The sequence below is a fragment of the Sinocyclocheilus grahami genome, unplaced genomic scaffold (assembly GCF_001515645.1).
Source record: "Sinocyclocheilus grahami isolate Dianchi unplaced genomic scaffold, SAMN03320097.WGS_v1.1 scaffold754.1, whole genome shotgun sequence".
Lineage (NCBI taxonomy): Eukaryota > Metazoa > Chordata > Actinopteri > Cypriniformes > Cyprinidae > Sinocyclocheilus > Sinocyclocheilus grahami.
In genome coordinates this window covers 498,326-505,189 of record NW_015505933.1, presented here as the reverse complement: position 1 = coordinate 505,189, position 6,864 = coordinate 498,326, and positions in this window count along the sequence as shown.

Below are 6,864 nucleotides of genomic sequence, written 5' to 3'. Positions count from 1 at the left end.
GGGGGGGGGGGGGGGGGGGGGTGAATCTCCAATGAGTGGCACTAAAAGCATGTTCAGTTTTATTTGAGACAGATGAACATGAATCTGCCATAATCTGTTTTATTATGTTAGTTGTATCACAGCAGTTCATAAAATCAAAAGCCTGGTACCATTAGTCTTAACAAAAGCAAACACAATATAAAAATGCATTCGCCAAAGCAACCATGCCATTTTTGCTTGCTTCTACAAGTATTTCAATTGTTTTATTGTGTTTCACAGTACTTGCAAGTACAATGATGTACCAGGTGAGCCACCAAGCAAGTTTACTAAGTCAGAAAAGCCATACATATGAAGCTGATAAGGTGATGCAAACATCAAAATGCATTAGCAGACAAATAACACACTATGATAAAAGTGTTACATAGTATTGTGCAATAAACCACACAAAGAAATGGCAATCAACACCTTAAATTAAACAGGACATTTTTATTTTAATTAAACAAGAAAAAATAAAAAAAATTTACAGTGCATGTTGTCCAAACCTGTATGACTTCCTTTCTTTAAAAAAGAAGATATTTTCTCTAAACTGTATTGTCCATGCAATGAAGGTCAATGAATCCACAGCAACCTTAGATTCCACTGTCTATCGCTGTGTGGAGAAAAAAAACACCATGGAATAATTTCACAGGTAATGTTCAAACCAGGAGCAATTAATTCCCACAGGAGCAATAACATTAAATGCTTGTGTGTTAATGTAGCTCATTATTGTCATACAGTAAAATGCCATCATATTCCTTTGCTGCATTAACTTATTGCATATTCTCAACATAATGACACTACTGCATGTGATGAAGGTGCATGCCAAGCTTCATGCTAAGCATGCTGGAGGCTATATTGGATCGGTGTTGGTAATGGGGGGCGTTCGAGGGCAGGCTGCCTTAGCCTCATGCTAACCTGGTCTGTCAGCAGAATGTAATATGATGAGGCGTTGCGCTTCATTGTTTGGCTTGCCGCCTGTCTGATACGCTGCTGCTCTGCTGCCTTTGATCATTAAGCCAAACCATGTCACCGCCCCTGGTGTCATGAATTATAACGTGCCGATCTTTGATCTTGACAAATATTTTTCCCATTTTCTGGCCCTTGGTGGGTGATGTGTTACATTCCCTAACAAGGCTGTTCTGTTGTGGATCACAGAATGAATAATTTATCTCTAAAAGGAGCACAGCCAAGCAGTTTTCTCTTTTATTCAGCGCTATTGTCTTAGCTCATGCTTCTTTGTTTCCTCCTTCTGGCCTTTGTGGAGTTTCAAAGAGCACAAATGGAAATCTTGTCAGTTAAGGTTTGTCAAGTAGCAATTCAAGGTAATATTATTCACCGTCCTGAAGGTTTCCAAGAATTCTTTTCAATTCGTCATGCTTAACGATTTGCTGCTGCACGACTATAATGAAAGTCAACAGGAATTGTATGGAAAACAATTAGGGTGAATATCTGCATCAAAAGCTAGAGAAACATAAGCAAGGAAAAAGACTGAAGATGTCTTGCCTCTCGGTTTGTCTGACACTGTACTGTGACCTTCACACCATCAACCTCACACATCCAAGGTCCTTTCGCACACACACACACACACACACATATTGTACAACCTTGTATGTGAGGGTCAGACTCTTTCTGAAATGGAAATGCACATCCCCTCCATATGGCATCATTGGCTCTCATGTTTAGTGCGATTAACACACACACGCACACACAGAAAACTGTCACTTCCATTTATTCATAAAGTAAATTTAAGAGGAAGAGAAAAACAGCCACAAAACTCCACAGGACGGGCACATATTTGCTAGAGGTACTTTGCTGGCTTGATTTTAATCTTCACACAGTAATGCATCTGACAGCCATGGAAAATTAAAGACATTAGCTCAGCACTGCAAATTGAATCTACAGGTCTGAATAATATATTATGTTGAGATGTTGCATGTGTTCAGTGATAAACAGCCCCAGTGAAATGCCCTCCGAGTGGCAGCACGAGAATTATTAGACCTAACTATTGGGCTCAAGAGTACTTTGCGGGAGGAAGCGCAGATGTGAGTTTTTGCTCCCCAAACCACCAAGATTGTGAGTCATTGGGAACTCAGAACACCTGGACAATCCTCCCGCAGATGGAAGGAGTTTAGGTATGGCGGCACAACAGCACTGTACGTTAATGCTGACATTATAGAACACATACATATCTGTGTACTGCAGGTGGAAGACTAAAAGCTGTACTAAATGTTTTAAGATTCTCTGTAGTATGCCTCAGTGGAAATACAAGACAAATAAACTTATATGCAATGTATTTTTTCTTATTATATTGCATGAATTGAATATTCAGTGCTTGTTGACTCAGCTTTAGTGGCTCATATGTAGCAAACTGATTTACTGTGTTACATATTGTGATACTTTCTACATTCCCATGTTTCTTGGGTGTTTCCTATTCCTTCCCAGCTGAAAAAAAGAACAGCTTTAATCAGCCAGCAAACAACCTCAGGCCGGTTTACGATTTTTTTGTTTGTTTTTTTTAAGCAGGATGGTCAGTCTTGTTTAGTTTAGTGCTGGTCTGGTCTTAGAGTTGTTTTGGGTACTTGTAGCTTGGCCAGACTGGGAGACAAGCCAAACAAGATTAGATCAGTAAGACAAGACCACCTTTGGCTGGTTTAAGATGTCTCTCTCTCTCTCTCTCTTTTAAGCAGGATGATCAATCTGGTTTAGTTTACTGAATTTAGAGTACTTTTCATCTGTTGAAGATTTAAAATTAGCCAGCTGAACAGCCGAAGATCCGCTTGGCCAGACTGGGAAATCATGTGAACCAGATTAGACCAGCTAAAACCAGCAAAGCACCTCAGGCTGGTTTAGGATTTTTGTTTTTTCAACAAGATTGTCAATTTGGTTTAGTCTACTGGTCTTAGAGAGCTTTTAGAGACAAGTCAAAACCAGCTATGACCAACAAACCACCGTAGGCAGATTTAAGATGTTTCTTTTGCAGGATGAACAATCTGGTTTAGTTTACTGGTTTTAGACTACTTATCATCTGTTGACGATGTAAAATTAGCCAGCTGAACAACCGAAGATCCACTTGGCCAAACTGGGAAACCAGCTGAACCAGATTAGTCAAGCTAAAACCAGCAAAGCACTTTACGCCGGTTAAGGACTGATTTTTTTCCAACAATCTTCAATCTGGTTTAGTTTAGTTTACTAGTCTTAGAGAGGTTTTGGAGACTAGCCAAACTAGTTTAAACCAGCTATGAACAGCAAACCAGATGGTCAATATGGTTTAGTTTACTGGTTTCAAAGACATTTTGGGTACTTTTCAGCTGTTGAAGCTGGAAAATTAGCAGACTGAACAGCCAAACATCAGCTTGGCCAGATTGGGTAACCAGCTAAACCATCTTAAATCAGCTAAGACCAGTAAATTAACTTAAGTTGCTTAGGTTTAAGCTTGTCACAAGCAATTGTTTTACTGGAAAAGCTACACTATTCTAAAACCAGCGAAGGAACCGAAATAATGTAGGTTGATTCCGCAGAAAAGCACCTGAAGCAAAATGTATAAAACAATGTAAATGTTAATCAAATTTTAGAATATCATATAGTTAAAATCATACATGTGATTTGTTCGAAATTCACCAGTATGACATGGCTTTGGAATCATGTCAGCACATTATCTGTATCAGTATTAAAAGGTTCCTCTCTTTTTGCTGATTTAATTTAACCTAATTGCACAATGACTCCATGTGAACCCAACCACAGTTAGAAATTCTTCCTAGAATTGCACTGCTGCAATCAAGTCTTTTTAACATTTAATTTTAGACATCAAAAATGGCATTCACAGTTATGAATATGACTTATTAATCAACAAGACAAACACTGAGTCAAATAAGGCCAATCATTGATTAACTGTACTGTATACAGCAGAAATTGTGTTGCCAAAGCCAAGTACAAATTGTTGCTTTGTTTGTTTATTTATTTCAACTGGAGTGCAGATGATAATGAAGAACTAAAAATAAGCAGAAAGCATGATGGACACTACTATCTCTAAACTCCAGAAGAGCTGACAATAAAAGTAAAGCATAAGAAAGTATGTCAAACCTTTGTTGTGTAGCATCTGCCAATCTATAATACTATATCCTTCTGAAGGATAGCAGTGTTAGGAAAGAGTGGCTGAATCGTCCTTTTAACGAGGAGCCTGATCCAACTTTATCAGTTTATGCTGCACATTTCAGTGTGGATTGTTTTATGAATCTCTCACAATGCATTGTAAGATTTACAGTGAGGCTGTAACAAAAGAATGGGGTACCGGTAACTACATTTGAGGTTATATATTATATATTACATTATACTTGAGGTTTCTCATTTCACATGTGAAGAGGGCATTTACTTTAAGTTTTACAGACACATGAGCCTTTCAGGAAAAAAAGTGTATTTACACTAACAGTTTGGAATATTAAGATTTTTTTTAGTAGTTTCTTATTCTTATGCTCACCAAAGCTGCATTGATTTGATCAAATAAACAGTAAAACTGTAATGTTGTGAAATAGTATTACAATTTAAAAGACTTTATGGCATTTTTTGGAAAATAGTATTATACATGGTGAGAAATAAAGACTCACATTCATACAGAGCATCTGTAGAGTGTGTGACAAAAGACAACTTTAAACTATATCAGGCTGTTCTCATCTAAACAAATCATAATGTATATCTCACTTTCCTTTTTATGGGGCCCCTGCCTGACAGAAACAACGCTTCTTGTCTTGCACTTGTCTTGCACTTTTTGACAAATGGTATCAACATGAGCATACATAAAGACACAGAAGAAGCTTCAGAACAGAATAAGCAGATAATAAAGTCATTTCCCATCACAATAAACTGTTTTTATTTTATTTTAATTTATTGTTTTTTTAAGTGGCAAGAGGTAAAACGATTAATTTTGAAAAAAAAATAATAATAATAATTCTTTCTTGCATTTGAACATAGTATTTAAGTTGTTGGAACCAAAAAAAATAATGAGTCAATCTCAACAGAACATAAGGGTTGTAACACACATAGACATACACATATACAGATATATTCACTGACGTGCTTTTGTGCACAAACAGCAAAACATCCACACGCATACAAACAGAAACAAACATGAACACACTATGTTCTGACTGTCTGCAAGGTCAGCAGCATCTGGTCCAGAGTGAAGACAGAAGAGATAAATCACCACTGCCAGATTAGAGCCAATAAAATGGAGAGAGAAAGAAAGAGGATAGAGGAAAAAGAGAGAGTAGGACTTTAGAGAAAGATAGCAAATGGTCTACATCACAGAATAGGGCATGCGGGAAACAAATGGTGAGCTAAGGGTTAGCGTTGCAGAATATAGAGACTAATGGGAGTCTGTGAAGGTTGTTAGTGATTCAAGGTTGTTGCAAAGAAAATGGAAGCTACAACCATGACTCACAAATGAGACTGTACAAGTTCATTAGCACAGTGCAGCGGTCAACAGAGCCTGTTCAGATTCATCTGGTGTTCATTTGGTGATACTTGCACTTTGTTTTATTTCATACACACAAACAAAAAAGCTCTGTTCCAAAACCCATGGACTGCCTATTCAGCTGCCAAAATATGTATTATATTTTGGGCATATTGATTAACATTTGTATAACCACAGTTTTACAACAAATGCCATGGTTAAACTATGGTTAGTGTTGCAAAACCATGGTTAATTTATGATTACCATGGTTTAACAATGTTTTTTTGTTGTTTTTTTTGTAGTAAAACCATGGTTAATTTTTGTAAGGGACCTACCCTGTTGAAAAAACCAGCATATGCTGGTTAGGTTTAAGCTGGTCCTTTGCTGGTTTAAACTGGTCTAAGCTGGTCCTTTGCCAGCACATGACCAGCACAAAACAGCAAAAGGACCAGTATAAACCAGCAAAGGACCAACATAAACCAGCAAAGGACCAGCTTAAACCAGCAAAGGACCAGTTTAAACCAGCAAAGGACCAGCATAAACCAGCAAAGGACCAGCTTAAACTAGCATCCCAGCGTCAAAACATACCGAAGTGATGTTGCCTTCTAAGTTACTTTGTTTCAGCCAAATTCTAAAGGAACATTTCATTCATCCTTCATGATGAATTTCAACTAGCTCAGTGAAAGAAAATCAACAAAGGTGGCAAGAGAATTATAAATATACCTCTAAACATATTTTATTCTATGATAATATTATAATAGTTAGAAGTGCCAAAATATGACTTTTTACCTAATTTTTGTGTTTTTCTAAGAGTATCAATTGTTAGCTTAGCAACATGCTAACATCAGACTCTATTGACCATATTTTTAACATAACGGCAATTTTTACTTGCTTGCGGTGTGCCACTTCCATTTATTTTAGCTGTATAAAAACAATCTGCTATGTTGTTTGATGTTGCAAACTGGTTTTGCCAATATTCTGCATATGATTTACCTAAAACGTCTAATGAAAATTCTTGCACATTCAGAGGAAATAGCTTTTTTTCATATTGAAAAAAGTAACTGAATTGAATGAACAGGGAATTAAATGTCCCATGTGCTTCACAGGAGAAGCACTATGGGCCTCATTTATGAAACGACCGTACGACAGAAAATTGGGCATATGGTCGTTTCAACGCAAAATGTGGAATTTATCAATATGGAAGCGAGCGGTGGCTACGATCAAATCTCACGTCTGGTCTCAGCTCGTGTACGCAAGTTTTTGAGTTACCTGAACTTGTGCGCAGCATAGTAAATACGGTGGAGAATTGCAGAATGACAGCATTTTGTTCATTTTTATTTTCCTGACCGTCAAAGAAGCTAATTAGTCAATCGTTAACCAGTATGATTATAATGTTTTTT